Raw genomic sequence first — 13,330 nt, 5'->3', positions numbered from 1 at the left:
ATCTTTCCAGAAACTCAGCGTGAGAAATAGAACTCCTCTCAGGCCATAAGACTATTTTATTTTTTTAATTTCAGCATTTATATTTATATCTCAGCCATAAATAACATCTAGTATATTTTATTTTTAACCTGTAGAGTTGCAAGTGCAGAGTTTAAAAGTGGTTGGAAATTATGGGAGCTGTAATACTGTAACGGATGCCGTAGCTGTAATCTATGAGCAGGTCTCGAGGAAAGGCCTGTCCAACCACTTTCTATACAGCAATAACTCTTAAGACAGTAGCTCTAAGCCAGGGGTGTCAAACTCAAGGGCCAGGGCCTGGATCTGGGCCATGGGGTACTTAGATCTAACCCACGGGGCCACCGTGGAAACGGCGAAGGACCGGCCCGCGGTGCTTCTGCCAGTGAAAATGGGCTCCCAAGCTCCATTTTGGGTTGCCACAGCCTCCTGCAAACCTCTGCCAGTGAAAACGGAGCTCCATTTTCATGGCAGAGGATTGCAGGAGGCCATGGCAGTCGAAAATGGAGTTTGGAAGCCCTTTTTTGCTGGCAGAGTGCTCAGGCCACCATAGGTGCACCATAGTGATGTCAAGCTGGCCATGCCCAACCTTCCCCCCCCCCCCGAAGTTAAACACAACCCTGATGGAGCCCTCAATGAAATTGAGTTTGACACCCCTACTCTAAGCCTTATGAAAATTCACAATAACCTGGAAAATATTTCAGAAATCTGTTTCTAGGGTCTTGCAGTCAAGAGTTAGTAGAAAATCCTGCTAAAGTATTAAATAAACAATTCTTAATGGGAAAAAAACATTTCCATTCTCTAATCAAATAGTAGATTATTAAACACCAGTTCAAAATAATATACAAAGTCCTGACTGTGTTGTTTCTCGGGATATTTTAGTCATTATAGAAAGGTGAGCTACAGTATTTCTACTACCTGATCTATCGTATTTGCAAAGGATACAGTGGCTAGGATCTAAGACAGTGGTGAAATTCTTTTTTTTTTACTGCCGGTTCTGTGGGTGTGGCTTGGTGGGCGTGGCTTGGTGGGCATGGCAAGGGAAGGATGCTGCAAAATCTCCATTCTCACCCTACTCCAGGGGAATGATACTACAAAATCTCCATTTCCATTCCTTTCCAGGGGAAGGATACTGCAAAATCTCCATTCCCACTCCACTCCAGGGGAAGGATATTACAAAATCTCCATTCCCATCCCACTCTCCAGGGGAAGGATATTGCAAAATCTGCATTCTCACCCCACTCTGGGGCCAGTCAGAGGTGGCATTTGCCAGTTCTCCGAACTACTCAAAATTTCTGCTACCGGTTCTCTGAACTACTCAAAATTTCTGCTACCGGTTCTCCAGAACCTGTCAGAACCTTCTGGATTTCACCCCTGATCTAAGGAATCCACTACAGCCATACTGTAATCATGCACTGCTCTGAAAGCTTGTTTTCAAAGAACAGCTTTCTATGGTAGATGCATGCTTCTGAAATTAAAAGACTTCCAAAAACAATTTGCTATGTGACTTGAAAGCAAAAAAAAAAAAATTCCCTGAAGAAAAAAATTCCTCCAAGTGTCCAAAACTCTTAGATATTGCTAAAGTGGTTATTTAAATGTCGTTAGTTTAGCACCTTAAATACTGACAAAAGTCGATATCACTATCCCTCTAACCGATGGTTGCTGTGCAAAATTAGCTCGCTCACTGATTTAAATATGTTTATTTCAAAAAATATAATCAATGAGGTTAAACATGCCCTAAATCTGCAAAGAAGATGGAAGTGCTATTTACGACCCCATCCTTTTCACCCGAGGCAATATGTTATCCTCATCTTTGCTGTTTTGTCTGCTTAGATCCCAATTGCAGTAATTAAATGACGTCTCCTCCACATTTAATGCTAGCACATCCGGGACGTATTTGTTTACAGTACAATCATTTTTTCTCTCTGTCTCTTTGCTATGCTGTTGGTATTCATCAACAGAATCAAAGTTATTGCTGATTCCTCTAGAGAAAAGTACCACATTGATAATCATAGGAGAAGAAGGGGGGGGAAAGTTATCAGTGGCTTGTTGAATCTGATCCTATGATGATATTATTTCTAATCTGCCCAATAGCTGAAGGGGCTGCATTCCAAGCAGATGAGAAAGGCACTCTAAAGAAAACGGAAAAAAAATAGTAAAATAATAAAATGCTCATGAAAAATATGAAACATTATTCCACTGTGGAATGGGCACTGAAAAACAAACAACAGAAATGCCAGTAAGAGGGGGAGACTTATGAAACAATTTACCACTGGTGCTACAATCCATAAGTAGAACCCAACAATGACTGAGGATTTTGAAAGTTGACCATAGATCCAGGGAGGAGGTTTCTGAAGATAATCCAGAGAACAGGGCATATCTGTGCCTAGCTACAGTGTAAACACCCTAAAATCCAGTAGGAGCTGGTTCCAGGTGAGCACAGGAAGGAGCTACTGGAGTTGGCAGACACCTACACGGTACATTCCTAGTATCTAGTTTTGCAGCTACAGTGATAAATCAGCAGTTGAAGAGTCCCACAAGAGGAAGCACTTCAGTCAGCAGAAACACCCAGTAGATTTATCTCTGATTTGAATAGGTTCCTGTTTCTTATTTTTAAAAAGGGCAGGTATATTAGCCAGTTGCAAGGAAAGCAGCAAAGAGTTTTATGGTATCTTGAAAATTAATGTATTGTGTTGTGATGTGTCAGCAGTCATGGGCTAAACTAAGCTTATCTTGTAATGAAAATGCTCATTTTTATGGTGCGGCAAGATTCTGGTGTTTTGCTGCTGCAGACAAACAGGTTTTTCTCCGCCACTTTTTTATTTTATTTTAACAACAACAGGAAATAAATGAATGTGCTCGCCTGGATTTATGGATTCTCTTAACGTCTCCATTTCTTAATTTTGTCGAATTCATTGTAAGTTGTCTCAAGCATTCAACAGAAGAGTGGACAATTCAGAAATCTGTAAGAAAAATATTTGGCAGTAACATACAATGTTTTACCTCTTGTTTTTTTTTAAAAAATCTGCTAAGTCCAGAGAAAGTAGTCAGTTGACTACCATAGGGTTTATAGAATTAAGAGCTCAATAAAGAGAACTGATTCGTTCCAGATTAAGTTTTGGTAAATAAGTATCTTGCCCATGCTATAAAATGCTATTCGGTATATGGATATACTATATATATGCTATATGCTATATGCTATAAAATGCTAGTCAGTATATGGATATATTCAGTATATACCAGGGGTGGGTTTCAACCGGTTCGCGGCGGTCCCTGCGATCCGGTTGGTCACCGAACCCGGAAGTAAGTAACTTCCGGGAACGGCGAAGGGCCCCCCCCCCCGCGCCCGCGCGTGCCCGCGTGCCCGCACCCGCTCCTTACCCGGTTTTGATAATTCTGCGCTTCCACGCATGCGCAGGATGCATACAGCGCCTGTGCGATCCTCCAGGAGCAGCTGGAGCATCGCACAGACACTAGTACGCATGCGTGCGCTGCACGCGTGCGCGAGGACACCGCACACGTGCGCGAGGACGCCGCCGGCCTCGTTCCAACCGAACCGGTTGGAACGGGGCGAGAAACCCACCCCTGGTATATACCTAAGTTGGTATGCATCCATTTCGGATCATAAAGAACCCAGTTTGATCTACTCCAGACAATGAAATGAAAGATGAGTCTACTCTAGAAATTCCCATGGACTATGTGGAAATTCTCTTCAGCATAGAAACTACTTGTCTATGGAGATTTTCAGTCATACAGATCATGGTTGTTGCAAAGGTGCTTTTTTCAAGAGGCAACTGGACTTTCTGTTTTTTCTTTGAAGACGTTTGACTTCTCATCCAAGAGAGCTGAAGAAGCTTCTGGGATGAGAAGCAAAACAACTTCAGAGAAAAAACCAGAAAGCCCAGTTGCCTCTTGAAAAAAAGCACCTTTGAGACATAGAAGCTTCTGTACCAACAAACTGCCTTTTTCTCTGCCTGTATTTGTCTGTTTTTCCACCACATTCAAGCTAACTAATTGAAGCAATGGAGATTTAAGATCCCATTTGGTTAAAGAGTTCAGTGAATGATTCTGAGATTAACGTGTTCTCCTGGCATAACGTATTTCACCGGTTGGGTGCTATGACAACAAAATATGAAAAGATCATTCCCTGAGCCATATTAAGAATGCTGAAATAGAAAATTAATTAATTAATAAGATTGAACCCATGGCATTCTATTTGGCTTCTATTCAAGTTAAATGCATATTCGGGAGACATTTAGGAAGCAGTCAAAAATAAGTTGCTGTGAATTTTTCTTTGAAAGGCTTTTGAGTCTTTAGAACAAAGTACTGAATAAAAGAAATAACATGGTATGTTGTGGGAACTAGGTAGCCTCTCAGAAAACAGAATGAGAAATACCGTATTTATCGGCGTATAATACGCACCGGCGTATAACACGCATCCCCCATTTTAACACAAAAATTTGAGTAAAAATTTTTTTCATTAAAAATAAATGACTTGGAAGCTCGGAACTTAATGTTGGATTAAAATTTATAACATTAGAACATGAATTATAACATTAACTCCTCTTAAAAGGCAAATATGAAATGAAAAAACACCTCTTTGAGCAAAAAGTTATTTCCATTTTCTTCCTTATATAATATTTTCTGTTTCAACATAAAGTGCCTTCCTTCCTTCCCTCCCTCCCATCCCTTTCTTTATGTTTTCTTCATGCTTTCTTTTCTTTTTCCTCTGCTCTTTTTAAATCCCCCCCCTTCTTCTCCTCCTCTACATTTAGGTTGGATTAGTTTGTACAACGGTCATCAAACTTCTGAAGTAAAAATAAATAAATAAATCATATTTAAGAAGAAGAAGAAAAAGGAAGACGTTTTTAGTTAAGTCAAACGTTTTAATAAAAGTTTCATCTTTTAAGATTTGTCCAACACATCCAATTGTAACCTTAACAGTAAAGAATATCACCCCAGCTGCTAAAGGTTCAACCAGTCTGAGAACCATTGAAAAGACAACAGTGCAAAATCCAAAAGACACAACTTCCTCACCGCCATTGCTTTGGTACCAAATCTTTGAGGAAGGGGCTCCAGAAAGAAGGAGGAGGAGGAGGGAACCAAAGAGAGCTTTTACCGAGTCTGCGCCCCACAGCCAGGACCGTCCTTGCGCCCCTCCAGCCGCGTTTCTTCCCCGCAAAGCCCTTCGGGCAACCCGAGAGTTCCGCTTGACGCCAGAAGGGCTTTGCAGGAAGAAACGCCGCGTTTCTTCCTGCAAAGCCCTTCTGGCGTCAAGCGGAACTCTCGGGTTGCCCGAAGGGCTTTGCGGGGAAGAAACGCGGCTGGAGGCGCCAGGACGGTCCTGGCTGTGGGGCGCAGACTCGGTAAAAGCTCTCTTTGGTTCCCTCCTCCTCCCCCTCCTTCCACAGTTTGTGTGACGCTGCCGCCAGGCTGAGAGCTGCCGCTGAAACAAGTTTGGGGAGGTCCTTTGCAGCCAGCCAGTTCTAGCTGCCTGCAAAGGACTTCCCCACGTTTGCTTTGAAAGAAACCTCTGCGCGGGAGTTAGAAACCTCTGCGCGGGGGTTTCTTGCCATGTGCGCGGCCGCGCGGCCGCGCACCTTAGAGGGAACAGTGGACCCGGCGTACAAAATACCGTATTTATCGGCGTATAACACGCAGTATCAGCGTATAACACGCAGGCAGGGTTTAAGCTTGCAATTTTAGTTTTAAAACTGCGTGTTATACGCCGATAAATACGGTACTTATCATAGACCCTGTTTCAACTACAGATTATAATGGCTACGCCTCCAGTCTAATTTCTGGACCATTCAGACTCATTATTAGTATAATCAGGCAATAAAGTGCCACTACCTCATCTCACCAGTTCCAATGTGTGATGCCAACTGCTCATTCAAAAATCAGGATGCTTTCCTCTAATCCACAGAGCAAAAATAAAATTATTGATTTACTAGAATGAACTAGTGCTACATCTGTTTATAGATAAAAATTACTCTGGCTTTGTCTGCAAATCATTTATTTTGTAAGCCATACTCTGCACTCTATTTTCACTCAAATCAAAAAGGATACATTTGATCTGCTGAACTGTGAAATCCTGTCCAGGAAATGTCCATTTACCTATAAAGCATTGATTTAATCATTGGCTCCAGTACAAATCAGTTTGGAAAATATTCCAAACTAACTATCACTGTCTGCTAAATATCAGTTTTGGTTGTGCTCCTGGTCATGTGCTCAGCTAAAGAAAATAATTTATTCTCCTGACTGTAGAAAAAGAGGTGGTAGCTACAAATGATATGACAATAATACCCAGGAAGGCATCATCTCCACCCATCAAAAGCTGTGCATACCAGGGACGTGCAGTCAGGGGAGGCAGGGGAGGCAGAGCCTCACCACTGTCATCATGAAAAGAAAAAATGTAAAAGGAAAAAGGCAAGAGCTGAGGTCAGGCTGAGCTAGTTGCTGCCAGATTCACCGTGGATGACTCTGCTTAACTGTTTAAAAAAGCCCCCTCTACAGGAGGAGGCAGGAGAACAACGTGCCTCATCTAGTCTGACTTTAGGCGTTTTATGATCACTCGACCAGAGTTAAGCAAGGGTTAAAAGCCTAAAAATTCCTGACGTAGGTGAGGCATGTCGTTCTCCTGCCTCCTCCTGTAGTGGGCGTTTTTAGAGGCTTTTTTAAACAGTTAAGCAGAGTCATCCACTGTGACTCTGGCAGCAACTAACTCAGCCTGACCTCAGCTCTTGCCTGTTTCCTTTTACATTTTTTTTCTTTTCATGATGACAGGCAAGAGCAGAGTTGAAATCCTCTTTGAAACAGCTGGAAAAGATACATGTGGGTCAGAGGGAAGGGGAGGAATTCAAACTTCATCCTCAAGTGTAGATCCCTCCCCAAGTGTAGTTTGATTGCAGGCAGAGCCACGTTGCCTTTTCAAACATACACATACACATACACACACACACACACACACACACACAGCTGGATAAAACTATATAAGCCCAGCTTCACTGATTACAAGTTTGAAAAGGCAACATGGCTCCGCCTGCAATCAAAGGCTTGGATCGGCTCCCCTCCGGCTTCTCTGCCTCTTCTTTCACCCCAGCCTGCAAGCAGGAGATGAGTGGGTGAATGGGCTTTATTGCGTTTTAGGCATTTCCCACCCAGACAGCAGGGATTTGCAATGGTGGAGGTGTTTGGGGAAGGCAGCAGGGGAATGGGGGGGGGAATATGGCAGAGGAGCTGCTTTCAAGCCATTGGAAAATATATCCAACCCAACTTCTGTGTTTGTGTCTGTTTGAGAGGGGGGAGGGAAGGAGAGAGGGAGGAAGGAAGGAGGGAGAGGAAGAAGAAAAAGAATGTAGGAAACTTTTTCGCAAAGGAGAAAAACAAACGCTGTAGCTTTAAATCGGAACTGAGCATGCCTGGCTGTGGAATTCTGGGAGTTGAAGTCCACAAGTCTAAAAAAATTTCAAATCCACCACTGTGTCAGTGCCTCACCAGCCATAAACCTCACCGCACGTCGCTGGTGCATACACATTCTGGTTATCAATTGTTGTCAGACTGTGTCCCTCAGTGCCTAAGTAGCCATTTGCCAGTTTGATTGCACACATGTAAAAACAGTGAATCCAGATCATTAGAAAACAGTAAACAGTTGATTAATTCAGAATCTGAATTTCCCTGATATAGAATTGAATTGGTGAAGATAATTCAATGCAATAACTGCTATAATTTCCCAATGGGACATATTCACTGGCAACCTTGCTTAGACTTTCATCAGACCCACAAGAAGTCTTTACAGACAAGAAAGTTTGGAAGATAAGAAAGGAAATGTCGTTCATTCAGTTCCTGGATTCAGAGTGCTCAAATACCTTCATAGCATACAGCCCCTTAGGTCATGAGCTGCTGGGCCAAATGCCAAAGGTCTTTAGGCACAAATCATGGGGGAGAAATCAGCTTGGACTCAACCATAGCAAGGCAAAAGAGATCGAAGTCTGTTTTTTTTGTCTTCCTGGTTTTGGTTAATATCAGCTTTAACTCTTGTTATGGTTGCACACTCTCTGAGAGAGCTCGTGTGCAATTTGAAGTCTTCAAGGAGCAGGTAGTATCTATTGCTGGGGAGGGGGAGGAGTTGTATACGTATCTTGTGTGCTTGTTATGTCCATTCCTAGACTGGGAAACCTAGTTCACAGTCATCCATGACCTGGTAACATCTCATTTGGATGACTACAATGTGCTCTATGTGGGACTTCCCTTGAAGTCCATTAAGAAATTATAGCTGGTTCAGAACGTGGCAGCCTGTACAATTTTGGGCTCTCAGTTTGTCCATGCTGTGTGCGCTACAGTGACTTCCAGTTTCTTTCTAGGTGCGATTCAAGACACTAACTCTCTGTCAGGCACAGATAACCAGGAGCATTAATTAAGTTCAAAGCACAGAAGAGTTTCTTATTCCTACCTATAAACAAGGATCTAGTCAACTAATGGTCAAAACTAAATTTGTGCTAGATAAGGGTCAATGGAATTCACAAGGGGTTGGACTTTGCTATGTAACCTCCACCACCACCCCAAAAAATAAGGATCACACATAAGTAATTCATGGAGGATATAAGTACCAGGTATTAATGAGGCAAGAGGAAAAGCCAGAGGTTTCATCTTCATACATGACAGTGTATTACTTTATTACTTGGCCTTGACAGTGAAGAAATGTAGGACAATATGCATGAGGTGTATATTTTTCATGCGCAGTCTGGATCCTCCATCTTTTATGTTACCTTAACTTAGGCTAAATCATATTTGGATGGCTAGAAAGAGTCAAAGGGGAGGGAGAAACGTTCCTTTAGACTTCTCTCCTTTGCTCTACAAATAAGGATTTGGGAATACAGCCTGCCTTGACTGAACTTCAGCATTGTTGAACTACCTGGCCAGATTGTTGAATTATACACATTGCTGAGGTAACCTTAAATCCATGTTTCCAGAATTAGGGAAGAAATGGATTTTTATAGTCCATAGTCAATGTATCTGAAACTACCATCTACCATCTAGTCAGATTATTGGCTCTAAAGTGTCAACAACATGTTTTCCTTGAGAAGTTGAATTGAAGACATAGATCATGGATCTGCACATTAAGCCAGAGAATGGGAACTCCAGATGTTGTTGGCTTCACTTGCACATTTTCATCTGATGCCCCTTTTGATCTTTTATGAAGAGAACGCCACATCCTACTCCGAACCCTACCCCTTCTACCCACCTCCGATTTGCAAAGTTGGCAAACAACTAAGTTGGGATTCAACCTCCCAATTTAAGGGGCAAGAGAAAATAACCTGCCGAGATAGCACTATCTATCATGCTGAAAGGGGAAAGATATTGCTCTGTCATTCTTTTTCAGGTTTTGTTTTAAGATCTTGAGGCCAATTCATAAATTTAAGCAATCTGATTGAAGGGATTGCTACCTTTTCTAGCAAGAAGCTGCTGCATACCTAAAACTGATTCAGAAAAGCAATGCCAACACAAACTGTTTTCCTTCCCAAATATTACATCTGAAGCTAATGAAGGTGCAATGAAGATTATTTGAGGGGTCCTTGGTGCGCTCTGAGCTTGTTTGTTTTCTTGCAGACATTTCATTACCCAAAGTAGGTAACATCATCTAGCACTAGGTTGCGTCATCTAGCATTGATGATGTTACCTAGTTTGGGTAATGAAACATCTGCAAGAAAACAAACAAGCTCCGAGAGCACCAAGAACCCCTCCGGTCAACCCTGAGCTACAAATATTCTCATTTATTATATTATTATTTTATTTCAGGTGATTTGACTGTATAAAATATGATAAGCCTTGAGTAGCTGAAGGGTTAGCACTGTGGATCATCCAACTACTTAACCTTCTCTGCTAAAAGAAGGACTATAGGTGACATGATAGCAGCGTTCCAATATTTGAGGGGCTGCCACAAAAAGGGTGGGTCAACTATTCACCAAAGCAGCAGAAGGCAAGACAAGAAGCAATGGATGGAAACCAATCAAGGAGAAAAGTAACCTAGAACTAAGGAGAAATCTTCTAACAGTGAGATCATTTAATCAATGGAACAGATTTCCTTCAGAAAATCTGTGGGTGCTCCATCACTGGAGGCTCTTATGAAGAGATTGGATAGACACTTGTTTGGAATGGTATAGGGTCTGCTGCTTGATCAGTGGGTTGGACTAGAAGACCTCCAAGTTTCCTTCCAGCTCTGTACAGTATTCTGCGCTTTAGCACCCACTGCCTAAGAGGCATTCACTTTGCCCATGGACATAGCTGGCTCTGCAAGAAAATGATAGCTCTTTAAATAAATTATTTCCTTTTTTATTTTGCATAGTTGTTTTCAAGCTTCTTCCCTTCACAGGAGATACTTACTGTGTGGTTTACTTTTCTGTTCTGGAAATTCGAGCAATTTTAATGTTATCAGTAAGCCTTTTAAAATAATGTTTTGGAGTAAAGATGAAGTTGATGTGAATTAAAAAAAAATACGAAATGTATACTCAGGTTTTGTTTTGGTTGTTTTAGGGCTTTTTTTTGTTTCCAGAACTTTCAGGTGAAAAGGTCTCCATAAGCTGAGAAGGAAGCAATTCCCTTTTGCATTCCTTAACTCATACAAACATACAGGCATTAGTTATCAGTTAACAAAATGGTTACTATTCCCCATGCATCAGATGAGGTAAACTCTAATGCATCAACGTTGTATCTTTTAATAAAATGTGTTAAGCTGAAAAAGTGCTACCAGGCTCCACCTGATTCTACTCAATATCTTTTGTATATCAAACAGTAATTTCTACTTCCACCTCATTTTGAATATTCAAGGGCCGTTTTCAATTTATTCTACAATCCAGAATAATATACAGTCTTCATGGGGGGAAAATGCTTCTGAATCTCTTCTTCATGTTTACTTCCTCTATTAAAGTGAATGAGAGGCACTTGCAATTAATATTTAACAAGGTTGCAGGAACATTCGAATGTTATGAGATTATTGAACACACCAACAAGTCTTCAGAAATTTTCATTCACTCTTTCTTGAATCATGTCTGAATGTAAATTTAATTATATTCCAATTTCCTGGAAATTTTCTTGGCACTTAGAGAGATGTATTTCTGAGTCAATACTGAGATGAAAATTTGACTTGAACAGGAGGCTCCATTCCTACATAAGCTATGCTCCCGTAAATCCCAGTGCTCTTTACAAGGATCAAAGGCACTCCAAATTCTAGATACCTCCTTTCCCCACTGAATAGAATAGAATAGAATTCTTTATTGGCCAAGTGTGAATGGATACACAAGGAATTTATCTTTGGTGCATACGCTCTCACTGTACATAAGGGGAATAAAATACATTCATTAAGAATAAAAAAGTACACTTGGTGGGGCAAGAAAGAGTTCCACATAGAAAATATACTGACTAGAATTGCAATGAATTCAGTTAAACAGGATCATATAACTTATATCTAATTTACAATGCAAATATTTAGCTAGAAAAGGCTTTTACTGAAAAAAACCCTGCTTCCCTTATGGAATTGTAGAGTCAATGTAACAATTTTATCTTCCATTCTTCCCTCCCAGTGTTCTTTTTCCCATATTTTATTTTTAATACCAAATAACTTAATTAACATTTACCAAACATTGCTATAACCAAATATGGTTATATAGAGACAAAGTGGCAGTGCCATGTCTTTTGATTGACAGCACAGAGAGCCCTTTAGGTGGGAACATTTTCGGAAATAAGTCTTTCCCTATTTCCCATGATTCACACAAAATGGAGAAATATCAGACTGTAGGGGGTCTGAAAATATTCTTTGATTCTTTCTATGAAGTTAAAGCAAGACATTTTGTTTTGCCAGAACACATGCAAAGGTGTTGCCATAGATTGGATTGCATTACTTGGACAAACTGTTTTACTTAAGATTCATCTGCATTTCTGCCCTATTCTGTCCTTCTCCCCATTTCAGGTTTATTTGACTGCTTCTAAACTTCAGCGATGATGGATGAGACCAAATGTGATGGACTACCAGCTTCCATTACCCACTCGACCCCCTGTCACCTTGGGGGTGGAGATCATTGTAGTCCCACACAACTGGAGGTCACTGAGTTTGAAGAAGTCAGCTCACATGGTTTTGCCCAGTTTTTCTGGATGACCCAGGTTCTGCTCTTGCTTGGGAAGATATTCTGGAAAATCAAACGCTTCACATTAAATTTATTCTTTAGCCTGGGTTTGCTGTGCTTTTTTAACTCGGGCGTTGCAGATGCACTGAATTCAGCTATTATATAACAAATGAAACAAACAAAATGTTAAAAAGTTACGATTTTTATATAGTTACTTCCCAAACACCTCTAAATTATATTAAAGTAACCAAAATACTTTTACAATCCCCAAGGCATTGAGTGCCCCTAATGTCTGGAAACTGAAAGTTGAAATTTTTGACCCACCCTATAAATATGATCCTGTCCTGGGGGGAAAAGAAGAAGAAGCTGATAGGGTGCAGGATTAAGGAATGGGTATTGATTTCCAGCTCGGCCGTTTTCCATCGATTCAGAGGCCTTTTCTCAAACACATCCCTTCCTTCCTGCTGTCCTCAAGGCTCGCAGGAATACAGACCGTGTGGTTTAAATGAACAATACTATACATCCAATACAGAGAATTCCAGATTTCTTCTGAGCCGTTGACCTGGGAATAAGATCGGAGTAAAGCCCTACAAAATTTCCAGATTTGTGAAGGGATCGGGGAGGGGGCATGTTCTCCCACCCTCCCAGTGTCGTCTTCGTTTTTTAAAGGTCTCCCAAACATCTGGACTTCAACTTAATAAACCAGAAATGCCGTCGCCGCCCTTCAGAGAAGGACAGCAGGCATCACGATCCCGCGGGACGTCCAGAGGCTCACTACAGTCCTCGGGGAATGAAAGCCCAGCACCAGCCACGAGAAATACTCGCAAAAGGATCCGAAACAACGTCCAACCGCACTTTCCCTTACGCCCTCTCCGCCCGCCTTCCTTAATTACTCATGAGAAATCCCATCGGCCGCCCTCGATCGCAAAGACAAAGGATATTTTTCCACCGCGACCTATTTCCTTTATTTCACTTAACCGCACATCCACTCCCTGCCTCTACTGTACTTCGCTTTGCCATCAGCCCGAGGCTGGGGGTGTGTACTGTGGTGCATGCGCAACTGCCTGCAGCTACCGCGTTTCATTCATAAAAAAAAGAGGAAAAACATCAGTCTATAGTCATCCTTAACTCTCAATGAGTTCCTTCCGGCCCCCCATTCATAAAATGAGAGCAGAGCATGCGCCTTGGAACTCCAG

The sequence above is a fragment of the Thamnophis sirtalis genome, unplaced genomic scaffold (assembly GCF_051295495.1).
Source record: "Thamnophis sirtalis isolate CommonGarterSnake01/CBP01778 unplaced genomic scaffold, rThaSir2_p1.2 scaffold_3, whole genome shotgun sequence".
In the NCBI taxonomy this organism is placed as follows: domain Eukaryota; kingdom Metazoa; phylum Chordata; class Lepidosauria; order Squamata; family Natricidae; genus Thamnophis; species Thamnophis sirtalis.
The sequence above is the reverse complement of the archived record's forward strand: the minus strand, read 5'-3'. Positions refer to the sequence as shown.